The following is an 18,321-nucleotide window of genomic DNA, read 5'->3' on the forward strand; positions in this document are numbered from 1 at the left end:
GCATTTACAACATTCATCCGAGTCATTCTAGAATACGCTGTGATTGATTTGGATGCCCGCACACAAATCAACATCACTGAAATTGAGAAATTCCAAAGAAAATCAGCCGGGTTTATTTTCAATTCTTACAGCTGGCGCATATCCCCATCATCTCTTCTAGAAGCTGCAGAATTGGAAAACCTAGCAATAAGGCGTTATCGGGAGAGAATGAAATTTTTCTTCTTACTCTATAACAGTAAATTAGGAATAGATAAAACATTATACATTCTACCAGCTAGCCACCGCTGCACGTGCTCTTAACACAACAAAAAGGTTAGAGATTTTTCCTGCAGGACCAACGCATTTAAAAATTCCTTTTTCCCGCGCATGATTTCCGAATGGAACGCATTGCCTGCCACAACTGTTGACTGTCCAACGGTTTCATGCTTTCTTTCTGCACTTTGTGAATAAACCATAGCGTTTATCCTCGTCTCTACCCATCAAATCTTGATGGTGAGAAGGTTTCTCTTATGCTGTTTGTTATGCAGATTCTTCTTCAGTGTCTGCTATCTTATTTAATCTTATTTCATACTTGTGTTGTGTTCCAAATCCCCACTACTGCCTAAGGCCTGGTAAGAAGGCTGGCAGTACTCGTAAAAAATAAAATAAAATAAATTGTCTTGGGCAATATGCATGTGGCGCTGTGCGAAACGCCACCGCCGCGGCGCGAGACCCGAGCTCTGGCTTCTAATGCGAATGGCTAGGACTCGTGATCAAGATATACTTGCGATCCCTAGAACGAGCTGCAATAAACCCCATTTGATTTGGTGGAGGTGCTGGGTAACTTCGGGAACTGGAACTACGAAGCCGGACGCTACCGGGTGTTGTGACCATGCCTGAGGAAACCGCCCAGGAAGATGCACGACAGCCTCCGGCGATCATCTTTTCTGATGTGTTGCATCAGCGTGATCCTGCCATCTTTAGCGGCACCGACTATCATGACGTGGATGAATGGTTGTCATCTTACGAACGGGTGAGCCAGCATAGCAAGTGGGACAACGTCACCAAGTTGCACAACCTGCTGTTTTACTCAACCGGCGTCGCGAACCTCCCCTTACAAAAAAAAATTGTTGAAAGGTTATTGACATATCATTGTTCAACGTCAACAAATGACCTTGAAAGATCATTGGGGAATTGTTGAAACATCATTGAGGAAATTGTTGACAAGTGTTGATAATTGGCCCGCGACATTCACTGGAAACATCATTGTGGCCTCTCAATTTGAAAGATCATTGGCATATCGTTGAAACTATGGTGTACTTCAATGCTGAAAGACCATTGAAGCATTGTTGAAGATGTGTTGTTTGTCAATGTTGAAACCCAATTGACGTATTGTTGAAATGTGTTGTTTGTCAATGTTGAAAGCCCATTGAAACATTGTTGAAGCTCAAAATTGAAAGCGCATTGAGGTATTGTTGAAATGTGTTGTTTGTCAATGTTGAAAGCCCATTGAAGCATTGTTGAAGATGCGTTCAGTCTCAAAATTGAAAGCCCATTGACGTATTGTTGAAATGGGTTGTTCGTCAATATTGAAAGCCCATGGAAGAATTGTTGCAGATTTGTTGAACATCAACACAAATTATGTTGAAATCCCTTTATGCCCCACTGGGTATTTAGCAGTTTAAACCTGCACTTAAAATACTGCTGAGCTATGTTGCATATAATTACCTTTGATGTCACGTTGGTATGTTTGCTGTGAGAGGATAGGGATAAAATTTAAATACAGCCGTTTTGTATCGCGGCCTCTGTCACCCTGGGCTCAAAACATGCTCCTAGATTGCCTGTAATAAAACATTGCAAAACTGCTAGCAGTACTGTTATGCCACTTTTTTCAATTGTCAGAGTGAATGGTCCTCCACAAAATCAAGAGTGCTGAACTGATGCAGACAAAAACCATTTTTCTAGGTGAACTGTTTATTTGTAACCAAACATCTGTGTAAATGTACAACCATTTGTAGTTTGAGAACATCAGAAACTTCTTAAAAACTATTGCACAGTACAAACTTCCTGCAGCTTGACACCATAACAATTGAACACTGAAGGTGTAGTCTGTGTGGCCCTGAAGTAAAACACATTTCCCAAAAGAAATAAATTAAAAAATAAATAAATACCTAAATAAATAAATGTAGAAGCAGACTGACATGACTGTCAATAAGAACACTCAAAAAAGGTACTTGCTTTCTCTATTAGGGAGCCAGTGGTACTATTACCATGGCACGATTTGCTTGAGCCCACAGCACTCAAATGAGACCTGATATGCAGGGTGGTTATCTTTAAGTTTCATGGAATTTATTAAACACGGACTGTTGCAGCTAACATAACTCTAGATACAGAGTGCCAAACATTACTTGCATGAGAAATCAAGACACCATAGTCAGCTGACTAAGAAAAACTCAGTTACTAATAAAGTTTTTACGAATTGTAGTTTTTACGAATTGTAGACGGTAATTTTACAAGGTGTATGCACTAAGAACGATCTTCCATAATGACACCAGTAACGAGACACATGCCATCAAACTGGCTGTAGAAATGCACTGCTGTAGCACTTTTTTGTTAACAAAACGCACTGTTATGCATTGAAGCACAAAAGTAACCGGAATGCCCATGTATGTCTCTCACATTTATGAAAAAATCTCGCAACTGGTGTCATCCTGGAAATTAATTTCAAGTGAATATGTCTTTCAACCTCACTGGCTACAATTCGCAAACTGAAATATGTGCCTCGATGCTTAAGTGAATTAATAAATTTATGAGAATCAGTTTAATGTTTCCATTTCTTGTGCTAGTAATGTCCACCTCTGAATAATCCAGCTCAAGAATAAAAATTATGCTACCTGGCACAGACAACTTTAAAAAAATCTGTAAAACTGAAAAAGGACCACTGTAGAATCCTTATTTGTTGGTTGAATGGCGTGTGCCAATTTCAGTAAACCTTACATACTTCTGAAATATGGCAATCACAATAAGTGATGCTTATGGGAGCAGTTTATTATGCTGCATTGCTGTTGCATGATACAGTTGCGTTTTCTGCCATGATAACGTTCCTGCGCAGGTCATTCCATATCAAGCGACTTATTCATATTAACTACTTCAGATTTTTATATGAAAAAAAAACTATTAGTGATGTGCTGGAATAAAACAAAGTTACTCCTTTTGTGAGTTCAATTTTATTCACTGTCACAAAAAAATAACGAAAGAATTCAGAAAAATATATGGTTTCATGCAAACATGAAAGGCACATCATTGCCATTACCGGAGATTTTTTGTTGCATTTTAAATTTAAGCCGACTTATACCTATTAATTGTTACTCATGTATTTTAGATAGCAATAAACCATGTTTACAAAGCTATGTAAAATGCAGTTTTTACTGAACTCTGACAATGACACAGATGCACTTGCAGGTGTGCGATTCCATGCCGAATCGACCAGTGTTTTTTTGACACCACACATATAGCTGAAACATTGCCATGTGTTTACTAGAGTTCAAAACTCGTTACCCACTTTTATTAATTTTTGCCAGATATTTTATAGCATTTTGGTGACAGTTTAGTTGTCCTGCTCAGCTGAGCTAGAGGACATCAATAAACATTCTTTTTCAAATGCACATTGTATTGATCGAGGCCTTCAAATGGTGTGCGTGGAAATACGGTGAAGTGATGCAACTGCCAAAATAGCCAATTTTTCAAATATTTGAATACTTCCAATTGCTTTTGGCACCGGCAAAAATGAGTCAAATTGCAATCAGTTAGATTTTTTTTCGTAACGAAAAATTCACAGGACAGAACTTAAATACAGAATGGTAGCCCAGGTGACATAGTATAGCAATAAACTATGTGCAGCTTTGAAGGTTCAGCTGAACGCCTGTAAAAAAAAAAACAAATTCTAATCTTTTGCAAGACGCTTCAGTTGAAGGAAAAAACAGCTTTCGTAGTTGGACAAAAAATATGTGATACATTATTGGATAGCTCTACATGTCTGCTATGCATGTGTGAAGTTAAAGAAGGCATTATTTTTAAATGCGAGAAATTCTTTTTTGAAATTTTGTCAGCACCGACTTTTCTCGGATGTGCGCACAGCTTGCCGGCTGGGAATGCACACGACAAAGCTGGCTTTGTCTCCACACAGATGACAGAGAAGCGGTGTTAGGGTCTGCATTTTATTGCCAAGGGCCACATGCTCTAACGCAACGAGGCTTGTGTTTGGTGTGGGCCAGGTAAACCATACAGCCATTGCACATAAACTATCAATACGAGGTCTGTTAGAAAAGTATCTGACCTTTGGCTGAAGAAAAAAAAACTGGCATAACTGGAGCGTTGGAAACCTAATCACCCTCAAAGCAGTCTCCTTGGGACTCCAGTCACTTCTCCCAGCAGTGCTGCCATTGTTAGAAGCATTCCGAGAAGGCCTCTTTCCGAACGGAGTTTAGCTCAGCTGTCGTTGCAGCCATAATGTCTTCTCTTGTGTGAAATCGCGCTTCTTTCAATGGCCTCTTGATTTTGGGAAACAGCCAGAAGTCACAGGCGGCCACATCAGGAGAGTAAGGAGCCTGTCGAACTACAGGAGTCTGGTTATTCGCCAAAAAAGTCTGAATCAAGTGCGAGAAAAGCGTTGTCGTCATGGATGCGCCAATTTCCTGTTGACAACTTCGGTATCTTGCGCCACACAGCATCACAAAGGCCATGGAGGACATCCCTGTAGTAGTCTTTAGTGATTGTTTGACCCTGTGGTGCGTACCCGTGGTGTACCACGCTGCGGGAGTCAAAGAAAGCAGTCAGCAACACTTTAACGTTGATGCGCACTTAGTGGTCTTTGGTTGGTGACGTGGAATGCTTCCACTGTAATGACTGGGATTTGGTTTCCGGGTCGTAAACATACCCCCAAGACTTGTCACCAGTGATTATGGTGTTCATGAAGTTAGGGTCACTGTTTGTGGAATCCGGCATGTCTGTGAGACTTCAACACGAAGTTGCTTTAGCTCCACCATGAGCAGCTTGGGAACGAATTTCGGTGCAACTCTCTTCATGGCCAAATCTTCAGTGATAATGGAATGTGGATAAAATGTGCTGATGCCCACCTCTTCCACAATTTCTTGGATAGTCACACAACAGTCCCGCATCACCACGGGGTTCACTTCGGCAATGACCTCGTCATTTCGGCATGTAGATGGCCGACTGGAGCGTGGCTCGCTCTCCACCGATGCGTGGCCGTCTTTAAACTGGTTGTACCACTCCTTAATCTGTGTGCTGCTCATAGCATAGTCACCAAAAGCAGTCTGAATCTTCGGAATGGTTTCCACTTGGCTGTCGCCCAGTTTCTGGCAAAATTTGATGCAGTAGCACTGCTCCAGTCACTCCGCCACTTTCCTTGCAATAAAAAACCGACGAGAGCACTGTGTACTACCTCATTCAAATGCTGCATCCCAGCAAGTCACGCTATTGGCAGGCAGGAAAAAATTCGTGCATGTGCACAAAGGTTCAAGGGCGGCTGATGAAAACATACTTGTTACATATTCATCAGGTGTTCGCAAAAAAAGGTCAAATACTTTTATAACAGACCTCGTACGTATTAAATACGTGAGGGAATCCTGCAGTGCTAAAAGATATGGTTCGTGCAGTTTACAAAAAGAAATATCAGCTATTATGTAGACAGTAAATCCAGAAAGAGCGCTGATATTGTATATACAAAGCATTTTAAAGGGCATGTCGCAGTGCAATGCAACATAGAGGGAGCAGGACACTTTGTGCCCTGCTCCCTGAAGCCCAATGACGATGCAAGTAGAAAACACCTTCATAATTAGGACTGAAAACCTACATGAGTACGAACAAATTCTTGTGGTGTTTGCTACCACTGTTTCAGAGCCGGAACATGCTCATCTATAAAAGTCATATGTGCCATGTTTAGTCTGATGTGGTCAGACACCATTGGCAACCACTTCTTGCGTTCAAGTTAAAAAAATACGAATTGAGACTGCAGCTGCAGCGCTAGACGTCACCTGCCTTCGCAGTGATAAAAAAGGCAGTCAGTTTGTTGAATAGTTCTTGTGGCTAATTATATTAACAAAATTTCCTTACTAGATGACATGGCTTCATATATTTATGCTATATTTATGCTGTATGTGTGATCCACAAATGAACATTATAAAAAATAATTTATCGCACTTAAAGAATAATACCTTTTTGTTACTTGTCACATGTATAGCAGACATGTAGGGCTGTGTAACGATGGGCGACATATACTTTTGTGCCAACCACCAAAGCTAATTTTTTTACCTTCAACACGAAGCTTTTTGCAAAAAATTTGAACTTTACAGTTTTTTAGCTGATCAACTGAACCTCCAAGGCTTGAAATATTTTGCAGCTATCCCAAGTCAACCAGTCTGATTTTATATTTATTTTGTGCCTTCTGTATTTCCCTACGTTAGAAGAAAATTCAAACTTTGCAAATTTTGGCACTCACACCACTTCAGTCTCTTGACATGAACACCATCTGAATATTTGGATCATACAATTTCCCTTTCAGAAGAAACGTGTATCAGTGCCTTCTAGCTTAGCTGGGCAAGAACAATAAATTTTTGCCAAAGTTAAAAAAATTTTTGCGAAGGAAAATAAATGGGGAGCAAGAGTTTGGAGCTTCAACTATATCTGTGATGGTCAAAAAAACGTTGGTTGGTTGCCCTGGAATGACTCAAGTGTATGTACGAAAGCAAATTTTCTCATTGTACCTACTCAAAATCAAGAAAACTTGAAATGGTTTGCCATAATGGAACAGTTCTTGACAAAATTGGGTGGTTTGGCATGAAATGGCTTAAGATACTTAAAAAATATATTAATAAGGAAACACTTTCCTTACTAGAACCATATCAAAAACTAACATAAAGATGTAGTTAACTATAACAAAGCACAGCACTTGTATTCTGGATTGAGCAATCCAATGTGGACTTCTCAGGAGACTAGCATAATTAACATAAATAAAATTAACATAAAAATGTGAAGGCATAGAAAGGCACAACATTTGTAAGCTCATTTGAGAAATCCAAATTGGGCCTTTCAGGAGACTAACACAGAACATAAAAATGTCGAGAGTTACAAAAGCACAACACTTGTGTTTTGGTTTGAGCTGTCCAACTTGGGCTCTTGAAAGGTTATTGGTCCCATGCGAGAAGCGAGGCCACAGTTCTTTACATAGGGCATGTTGGTACCAGGCAATTTGCGACACGTGAAGCCTGCAAAAACAAGAAGCCAGAACAAGTTTTAAAAAGCAACTTCCACATGCAAAAGAATGGCATGCAATCTGCCTTCGTTATAACGAAATTGATTTATGTATTTGTGTTGCTTTAGTCTAACTTTCCACGGGTACAGCTTTACAGCATGACCATTTAAATTTATTCAGTGCGGCACAGGACTCCACTAAGTGTCAAATGCAGGAAAGGGCAAAGAGGAACAAATCACTGTAGCAAAATAACTTTATGAATATCCTCAATGTCAAAGATGTGAGCTTTGCTTGCTGAGAAACGAAATGGTGAAACAAATTCATGTCGTTCATAAATAAACCTGAACTGACAACTAAAATTATTTCTTGTAACTTTCATAATTAAGATTTGCTGCACTTCACTGTGCTTTTCCATGCTCCAAATACAATACTGTCATGTCACTACAACTGAGTGTAGCTTCATTTGATGTTAGGTTTCCTGAGTTCACATGCAATCGGAATGTACTTCTCGCCTTACAATGACTTAAGACTTTCTACATTAAAGAAGACACTGCTTACAGTGAAGTATGTTTTCTGCCTCGACGACTGAATTACTGTTATAATGAGGATTCCGTGTAGTGCACCAAGCTGCTTAGCATGACACATGCAGAATGTGACAGGGACGAAGAAATGCCGTCTTTTAAGAGCCATATGCGATAGGACTGACTTCTTTAACCCTTTTAGGGTTCACTGCCGTACATCTGTGGCTGTGATGGAACGTTCTGAAAAAAAATTTGCCTTTTCAGAACAAAGTGTTGCCTAGCATCCCACTGGAGGTGCTGCAACCTTCTGAGACTTCTAGAAAATATTCTTATAGTGCTGTCGCTCCTTGGGTTTCTCCAAAACTGATTTTTCACCTAGCTCCTTGGTGTCTGTCATTGCAGTAATTTGGGAGTGTTGCCACAAGTTTTTTGTAAGTTTCATTACACAAAAAAATTATGCTGCTTTATCCTGCATAAAAAAATAAAACATGTAAAACTGCAAATACTGAAATGGTATTGCCACTTTATTGTTATTTAAAAATATTATTTACCAGTTTATTTTCTCGGAATGTCACTCTGAAGAACTAAATCTGCAATAAAAATATTAAGGGTGCGCGAAAAGTGATTTTTGAGGCTGAACCGAATAATGCTAGAAGCAAATCAAATAATGGATAGTTTCTGAATAATGAACAGCTGATATCACAATTATTGTAAGATGAGGCTCACATCCTAGTATTATTAAAGTTAGCAAGTTTCTGTCATTGTTATGTTATGAAAAGCTGTTTATTAAAAGCACAAATGGAGCAGCAGAAAGTTTCTTCACATGCACAGGACTCTTCAGTAAGCATAAATGATTGCTGTACAGCCTCTAAAGTACAGCTACTGAAGTAACGTAGCCTGGTCTGCTATTACAAGTTGTTACGTTTTATGTCTACACTATGTTATTGGAGGTGAAAATTTACCGTACCTTGGCTCAAGTTTCATGTTTTATTGGTGTTTCGAAATATTAGAATACTCGCATTTACAAATAGTGACCACTCAAAGACTAAATTGAATAGGACACTATTCAATTCGAAAGTTTTGAGCATTTGCACACCACAAAAAATATATAACTCCTAAATTAGAGAGGCATATTTCTCCCCAAAATGTGATCCTCAACAGGCGAAACAAGAGCGACAGAAAAGCCCATTCATCTTTTTGATTAATTTAAGCCCATAATCTACTTGGCAATGGTTCATAATAACCCTGTTAACAGGTAGGTGAAGTAAGGAAGCAGGAATCAATTCTAACAATTTCAGAATGGGAGTAGTGGACATGTCCGATGGTCTGTAAGAAGCTTTATACATTAGGCCCCAAGAGCCTATTCTCAATTTATTGAAGTATATGGGGAAAAGCCACATAAATATTTTTTTCATATCTTAGAATACAAAGTGATAAAGTGTGCGTTAATAAATACGAGTCATAGGTTAAGTGCTTAGAATGAGTAAGCGCCCACTAAACGTAGTACTGTTGACAGCAATGCTTGCAACTCTCTCCCTGTTGTTTCTTTGATTGAAACAACCAAAAGAAAATTGCCACACCACTCAGGTTCCCTCTGCTAAAAGGCTGCTGTCTGGCATCACATGAACCTCCTTCAATATAGGAGCAACCTTAATTCGATGTGGTCTGTTAAAATTGGTGAAACTACTGTTTCACATCTCAGAACCTGGAGAGCTGTTTTGACTTCTGCAATTTGGTGAACGTGCTCCTGCTCGAGCTGAGCAGTAACCACACTTGAGCATACCTTCTCTGCAATTCGCGTATTAGAATAAAATTTTCAGGCTAACTAAACATGACCTCCATGCCAATAGATTTGGAGCGTGCTTCACAGACAACTATTCCTTGCAAAGACAGCCAAGTAACACTGCTAATGCGCAAATGCAGCTCATTTTATGTGGTGGAGCCACTAAAAACTTTCAGCAGTGAAGGCAGCTTTTAAATTTTAGAAGCATTTGAGTATGGCGGCATTATGCACTTAAGATCGTACGAACAGTCATTCCAAATAGTAGGCTATTGTCGCACACAACTGCACACACGGGCTACTTGAAAGTCGTTTGTTATGCCAATGGCAAGTTCATAATTTTAGAAAAAAATGTGAATGTAAAAATGCAACCAGAAATGATATATGGTACTTGCCTATAACAGCACTGACCCTGGTGGGGTCAAGAGCCTTTTTTGCCCCTTGGTGTTATTTCCAAAGCCCAAATGGCCCATGAGCCCCTCCTCTGTGAACACATGGTGAAGCAAGGCCCTTGCAAACTTTCCTGGTCCACCATGGCAGGCCATGGTAAACTGTGCCAGGATAACCTTCTCAATGTGCACTCCTTCAACCTATGTGAACCTGCATGTTTAAGTAAATGTTAGCAAAACAGTTTTAAGCCTTTCAAGCACATTCACACAACAGCCCTACTGCAAATAAATTACAAAAGTACCTGTTGCAAATCTAGATTGCTAAACTTGACTTCTTACAAGCTTCTTATGCTGTCTGGACGCCACATGTTTCAGAAAAACAATCCAGCACAAACAAGAATAATAAACCAAAGTATCCAAACATCTAGTACTTGAAAAAGGGGAGTACCAGCGAAACACAAATGACACGCACACAAGGAAACGGCATTAGACACGGACGGACGTTGGGACGGACCAGCGTCCGTCCCTGTCTAACGCCTTTTACGTGTGTGCGCGTCCTTTGTTTTGCTGGCACCCCCCTTTTTCAAGTTCATCATGCACCAACTGGCCCAAGAGCTTGCGCTAATGCACATCTAGTACTATTTATTGTGATTACCATTCTTAGGATACTTCATATTTTCAGGTGTTTGCCTCTATTTTCCCATCCATTTGTGTCAACAGGTAGTCCATGGTCTAATGGGGAGATTGGGCTGCTATGTTGAGGGAAGAGTTCAAAATCAACCGTTGGAACAGCTTGGGTGACTGGGTATGCGACCCTGGGCATATGCCACTTTTCAATGAATCTCCTTCCCGCTATCTTGGGCAACTGCTGCTGCTTGTGTTGGCAAGCAGCATTAGGAGCTCAAAGAGGGACATGATTGTCGATCATTACTAAGATTACCACTACACGTCACGTTAGCTTGCTGTGCTGCAGAAGTAATATGTGAGATTCCACTCCACTGTATGAAATGTACATAAGCTGCAAGGACAGTATGTGCCAACCACCACCTCAATTAAATTAATCGACTCGCAAAGCACAGGCTGCACAAGATCACGGAGTGAACTTAGAAGTTTGTGGACAGTCATTTGATGTCCATGTCAGGGACCTCTAGGGAAACTCAGTCATTTCCTCGATGTGCATCATCGTGCCGTCATACATTGTATTACAATTCTGTCTGTCTCGTTGTACCACCGTTCTAATAGTCATCACGTATCACCACAATTCAAAATATAAATAGACACTTATATCTACTGTTTATTTAATCTTTATGGAGAATACTTTGAGCATGAGTTTTTGCAAAGATCATGAATTCTACAGCTTAAAGGAGCACTAAAGCAAAATTAAATTAATTAAATTCTGGCGTTTTAAGTGCCAAAACGACAATCTGATGTTTAGGCACGCCTTAGTGGGGAACTCTGGACTAATTTTTACCAAATCAGGCTGCAAGGTACCTGGGCAGTTTTGTATTTCACCTCCATCAAAATGCGGCTGTTTGATCCTGTGACCTCGTGCTTAGCGGAGCTGTGCCAACACCCCTAAGCAACTACGGCATGAAAGCACTAACGACAAAAATTATTTTAGATGTATCTGTACATGACCTTCCTACAATTCAAGAGATTCACTCATACCGTAACAAGAGGCTGAGTAAACTGTAAAAGCAGCAAGAGGAAAGATGGGTGGCAGTGCTGCCTTGAAGTTACCACACCCGCTTGCTGTGACGTCATGGATTTTGATGATGTCTGTTGAGGTGTAGCAATTTTTTTACAAATAAAGATGTTCTTCATCGTATTCCAAAAACCCAAAATAAAAAGCGTCAGGAACTTTTACAGAACCAATACAGCCCAAGTTTGAAAAAATACTTGGAATCCATGATGTGACAATGAGGTGTCAGCACAAAGATTTTGGGGCGATACTCAGAAAATTTAACTTTGAGCTTTATTTTCTCTAATAATCAAACAACTACCAAGAAAGTTACAGAAGTAGTTATTTAAGACGATGCTTTATTTTAAATTCATTTAAGGTGTCATTAGTGTCCCCTTAATACAAAACAAGGAATGCACTTGGCTGCGTAATAGGTTAACATGCATCACTGGTTCTCATTAAGGTAGGATTATCAGTATAGCAAAGGGCATGCACTGGCTGCTCCAGAGGGGAGCCCTTCCACTTCCCCTCAACCTCCCAATTTCCAATTTCTTTATGAGCAGTGATGCAATTTCTGTATCTTAACGAGACATAATGCCAAGGAGATTAAAAATGCCATGCTGGCTACAGCATGTGGTGACCGGCACTTCACACCGTCCAGCTCGGCATCAATCTTTTTGGAATTTGGCCCTTGAAATGCAGAAAGCCCCAATCACTGCTCGTTCTTCAGCCAACTTTCTCAAAGGGTGCTGCTGTTCTGGTTTGATACCTCTAGCTGTGCACTGCTGTATGACATAGGTCATAATACTTTCGTTCTGGTAAAACTAGAAAGATGTGCACTCATGCAGACCACTAATGTCCACACTAAGTTTCTGAACGCCCCTCTCATATCAGGCATATACAGTGAAAAAGGCACATTCCGCGTTTAATATGGTCACAAGTGACAATGAAATTCACTCCCAGTCCCAGTGCAGTTGCAATGTCTTTAAGCTGAGTGCTTAAAGGCACCATGTCTCCTAATGAAGGCACTCTGCACCAATTGATCACCGGAGCAAATGCGTTGCAGTTGCATCAGCAATGTTGTTGTTTTTTCTGCTTCCTGCAATACATTTTCACGGTATCACTGTATTTGATCATCGTGACGCTACAGAATGGATGGCCAAAGAATTCACTTTTACCGTTCCAGCTGGGGCCTCTCCCAGCTCATTTTGAATCTGAAAAAAGATGTCACTATTAAAACGTGAAGCCACGATGCAGCAAAAGCGACAATCAAAAGAGCTACATGGACCATTAGGCTGACATAAATGGACGGATACAAATGACTAGTCATTGAATACACTAAAGTGTGGCCGCTCTTGCCAATGGCAGTGTGACCTTGTCAAAAAATTTATTTCACATTCCTCTAGTTACTTTAAACGTTATTTCCACGCATCTACTTAACTGTTATGGCCACATATTAAAGGCAGCTCCTTCATATAAAACCAGTGTTACATTCTTTTACTCCCCGTCTACCTGATGCTACTGAAGTTTTGCTTACTCTCAAAGAAAGAATTTCACAGAACTGCTCTTTCGACAAAGCATTATTCCAAGCTTGTGGCAAAGCGTCGTGATTTAGTTCACAACGATGCGCTCCCCTTTCAATCTGTTCACTCTATAGTGCTCTGATTCAAAGCAAAAATAGCTTTTCGACATAACTAGCTACTTCTATGGTCACAAGAAACATGGTAATTATTGATGTTTATGTTGCCGATAACGTATACATGCCGCCTCGAAACACAGTGGGACGACAACGCAGATATGCCAGGCATCTCGTTCCTTTACTGATTTTAAAACTATTGTTAAATCAGTTACTGAAGTGCGAAAAGCTGCAATTTCACGAAATTACATTATTTTGAATGTTGTAGGACCTGGAGTGCCATGAAATCTGCCTTTCCGTGAATGCAAAGAGCGCCTACGCGAAGCCGTTTGGGCGAAGCACTCGATGGCGACGAACGGAGAAGATGAAAAAATAAAGTTGAATGCGCGCGACCTGGGGGAAAACAAAACGCACGCGGTTGGCAAGGCGTAATGATTTCGCAGCACTCTGTGGCATCACCCCTATTGTATCTCACGTATCGCATGTACACCCTTGAAATTCTTTATTATTATTGCGCGACAGCCTCCTCTGTGTTTTCCGATCGCGCGAACATCGGCCGCACGGCGTGTCAGATAATGGCCTTGAAGCACCGCGGAGTCACTCGATCCTGAAGGGAACAGCGCAACAGAATACACTTTCGCCAATCCCACCGCACCCCCACCCCCCTTTTTTTGCTGAAAGCTCGCTCACACGCCTGGTACTAGCGTGGCGCAAACGAAATATCTTCGATTACAGTACAGATCGGATGGTTTCACGTCGCATTGTTTTGCGCTCATTAATAAGGCTAACTCAATCGGTGCTCGAACACCGTATCAGAAATCATGGCGTACAACATGCCCTGTTTTAGGTGGCACCACATAGCTGCCTTACGTCACCACAAGCGGAGTGTAAAGTTAAACCAGGACAAAACTCCACGTTATCTACCACAAATCTAGTGCTGTACAACCCATTCTCGCAACGGAAGGATAGTACTAGGAATGAAAACTAGAAAAGAGGCGCGCGGAAGACACGAACAAGCGCTGAAATCATTTCCCCGCTTCCGTTCACCGCGTCGCAATGGACGAACAAGGGGAATTCGAAACACTCACTCACCCTTGATGTCGCTGAGTCGGAGGCGATCATGGCGATCTTCGAGGCAACAAGTCCATAAAAAGCGAGCAACACGCAGAAATATTCCAAAGATGTCACAGCGAAGCACACAAAGAACACAGAAAACGCAGGAAACTCTCACGCAAGCTGCGTGCACGAACTCGCCGGAATTCGCCAAGCATCAACAGCGCAAACGCGCAATCATACATGTACACTCATACAAATACACGCTTATATTATCATAAATTGTACCATTGGATAACAAATTATGTAATTTCATGTTATTACTGAACAATTGTTGCGATTTGCAAGTGTATAAAAGTTTTTTGCTTCGCTTCTTTGATGAACTACTTTCTTTAGCGCAGTAACGCAGTGCACCGGCCGGAGCTAATGGCATGCGCGGGAAAAGGCGCCAAATTCAAACGTCACAAACGCCGCGCTAATTTGTGCTCGCACAGTTTTCGTCGTTTGGATTAAAAAAAAAAAGTAATGCGTGCCGCAACCATGCGAACTGAACTATTGACCAGAAAAGTACAGAAACGTCGCTGTTTGTGCTTCTTATTTCGACGTCATGGCAAACTGCGGGCGGTCTGTCGTCCCATTCTTTAAACATTTGTGCGTGTGCTCCTGCGCTGTGCGATTTGTCACCGAGAACGTATAGCAGCGCAGATTGTGCTTGGTAGCCGAGCAGATTCCGAACACATTCGCCAGCACCCCGTCTAGGTCACAGAAAAGAATTTGGCCTCCATGTGAAATATGAGCACCATGTCGTACATATCGGCCAAGCTTTTCGTTTCGTTCTGTATAGCGCGCTAACGGGTAAGCGAAACGCACTCTGTAAAAACGATGTTCACTCCTTTCTCCGCCGCTCCCACCGAGGTGGCATAGTGGCTGAGGTGTTGCTCTACTAACCCGAGTGCTTGGGATCTAATGCCGGCCGCAGCGGCTGCATTTCGATTGGGGTGAAATGCAAAAACGACCGTGTACTGTGCGTTCGGTGCAGGTTAAAGGACCCCAGATGGCAAAAATAAATATGGCGTTTCTTACTACGGTGCGGCTCATAATCAAAGCGTGGTTTTGGCACGTCAAACCCCAGACTTGAATTTTGTTAACGTTCTCCGCCACCTTGACCATATTTAACATGGAGGCATGCAATGCCGTTTCCTAACACACAGCCAGGGCACTGGCCCCTTATAATGGACGCCGATGGAAATGCAGGATGCGTCCAATCATCGGTTGTTTGTGACTGCTTGTAGGGACGTTTGTCTTCTCAAACTGCATATATATATATATATATATATATATATATATATATATATATATATATATATATATATATATATATATATATATATATATATATATATGCAGGGTGTTTCTGCTAACTTTAGGCCGAGTGTAAACTCTATGACGACGCGACTAAATGCATGTTGCTCCCTTTGGTATGTAGCGTGTCGCGCTATTTGTGTATTTTTGCTTAATTAGCTAATTAGTCAAGCATAATTAACCAACTTCTGAAGCAAGGAAGTTAGGAAAGAAATTCCAATTAGAAAGTTGCAGAGCTGTTGGCAACACGCCTGAATAAACAGTTTCTGTCTTTCTATCTGTTAAGTATTATTCTTTTTCAGCTTACTGCGGATGCTCGCGAAATAGGAAAAGCACCACGTGACATATGCCCGCCTGCGAGTCGTAATTGCACTGCTCCTAAGCCTTCTGCGCACAAACGAAAACATACCATTTAACCGGTGTGAACACCCGTCTGCTTATCGCCATCATGAACCGCAGCGAGGGAAGCACGTCGCTGGCGTCAATACCACAGCCAACGCCTTCGTCACTGCCCTGTCGCCTTTTAAGCGGCAACACACCCTGCTCGATGGTATGCTCGTTTGGGAGCGCTGCAAGCATGGCGCGCAAGCGGATATATGTCAGGTGATATTTTTTCTATTTCACGGGCATCCGCAGTAAGCTGAAAAACACTAACACTTAATAGATAGAAAGTGAGAAATTGCCTAATAGGACGTTTTGCAAAGTGCTCTAGAGCTTTCTAATTAGAATTTTTCGCCTAACTTTGTTCCTTCAGAATGGCTAATTTTCTTGACTAATTAACTACTTCGGAAAAATACAAGAATAGCGTGACACGTACAAGAGTGAGCAACATGCATTTGGTCGCATCGTCTTATGGTGCATCGGCATATTTTTAAACTCTGAGTAAAGTTAGCTGAAACACGTGTATATACGTCTATGGTTCAAGTAACGTGAAACAACACCCTGTATATATGCAATGGTGATCAAGTGATCAGTAAAGCAACATATATGTGCAAAGGACGCACACATACATATGTGCGTGTGTTTTTCACATGTACTTCGAAACTCAATATTGCTCGTGACTCAATTTTATTCAACAATAAGTTAACAGCATTTAGTCAACGACTTTATTGTTGGAAACTACTCAACAATGGTTCAATAGTCAATACTATTCAACAATATGTCAGGAGAATTTAGTCAACGACTTTATTGTTGAAAACTACTCAATATTGGCTCAATAATACTCAATACTATTCAACAATATATCAACAGAATTTAGTCAACGACTTTATTGTTGGAAACTACTCAACAATGGCTCAATAATACTCAATACTATTCCACAATATATCAAGATAATTTAGTCAACGACTTTATTGTTGAAAACTGCTCAACAATGGCTCAATAATACTCAATACTATTCAACAATATACCAACAGAATTTAGTCAACGACTTTTTTGTTGTGAACTGCCCAACAACTTTACTGTTGAATTATTGCCTGTGGTTTCAATAATTGTTGAGGTATTGTTGAAAGGCTATTGAGTCAACAATTCGTCAACAATATGCCAACAACTTTTCAACAGTCATTTTCATAAGGGTCTGGCTTCAAAACCACGAACATGATTTCACAACATAGAGGGCATTCAAGACAAGTTTCGCAGAAGTGTACGGGCGCCCTGTAATGCGCAAGCTTTGTGCTGAACAACGTTTACGAGGGCATGCGCAACATCACGGTGAAACTTTCGCAAGTTACATCGAAGATGTCATTGACCTGTGTAAGTGCGTGAATCCGTCAATGGCAGGACTGGACAAGATAAAACACATTATGAAAGGCATTGATGAGGAAGCCTTTCAAATGTTGTTAGCGAAGGATCCACGTACCGTGGCCGAAGTTATTCATTTCTGCCAAAGTTTGACGGGCTACGGAAACAACGCATCTTAGCTCGGCGCCTAACATTTACGGAGGATTCCTTAGCAGCATTGGTTGTTTGCGACAACCACACAACTTTGCTGGCGCAGAAAATTGGAGGATGCTAAAGCTTCGCACCTCTATTTTTAAGTTCACTCGAATTGGTGACTACAGACTTGATGCGAAACCTCATTGTGGCTTCATTGATGACATTTGTGAATGTTTATCATCAGAGTGCTGAACTTGCTTTCACCTTTGCGCATCCTTCTTGCTATGTCATCATCGCCTTCAAGAGTGGAACGCGGTAGCGTTATTGCACCCCATTCGCACCGCCCACTCATTCGCTCTGCATGCTCCTGAGTCACACAAAGACAAAACGTGCGCCTGAGCAAGCGGAACGAATCAAAAACTGAATGTCTCGAAGGGAGAAACGATCTACGCTAGCGAAACGTCGTGATTGGCACGGAAGACGGGCCGCGACGCGCCATGAAGGCGGACGCGATCATGGGCTGACGCCTCGATGGGATCGTCCTCTAGGCCGCTTGGGAGCACCACGCAGACGCGTGACTCCTCGCCAGCAGCACGGCAGACGTCGCAGGGGACGCTTTCCTACCAGACGCGCTAAGGCGCAGCGATCACGTCAGATGCGTTCCGCATCGGACGCTGCACATAGGAATCGCGCTTTGAGCGGAAAGAGGAGCTGTGCCGCCTAAACACGAGGGCTAGAGTGACGCACGCTGCAAGTTAGAAGGGGAGGGAGCGAG

At 41.5% G+C, this 18,321-nt stretch overlaps 1 long non-coding RNA gene across 1 annotated transcript; it reads right to left on the reverse strand.

Moving 5' to 3' along the window:
• Positions 1 to 1,935: 1,935 nt before the first annotated feature.
• LOC140216245 (uncharacterized) lies at positions 1,936 to 14,499 on the reverse strand. The gene is made up of 4 exons (XR_011892950.1): positions 14,349 to 14,499; positions 12,799 to 12,834; positions 9,946 to 10,150; positions 1,936 to 7,262 (listed from the first exon to the last, which is right to left on the reverse strand). It is a non-coding gene; the product is annotated as an uncharacterized lncRNA (long non-coding RNA).
• Between the last annotated feature and the right edge of the window lie 3,822 nt (positions 14,500 to 18,321).

Source organism: Dermacentor andersoni, chromosome 2 (assembly GCF_023375885.2).
Source record: "Dermacentor andersoni chromosome 2, qqDerAnde1_hic_scaffold, whole genome shotgun sequence".
Lineage (NCBI taxonomy): Eukaryota > Metazoa > Arthropoda > Arachnida > Ixodida > Ixodidae > Dermacentor > Dermacentor andersoni.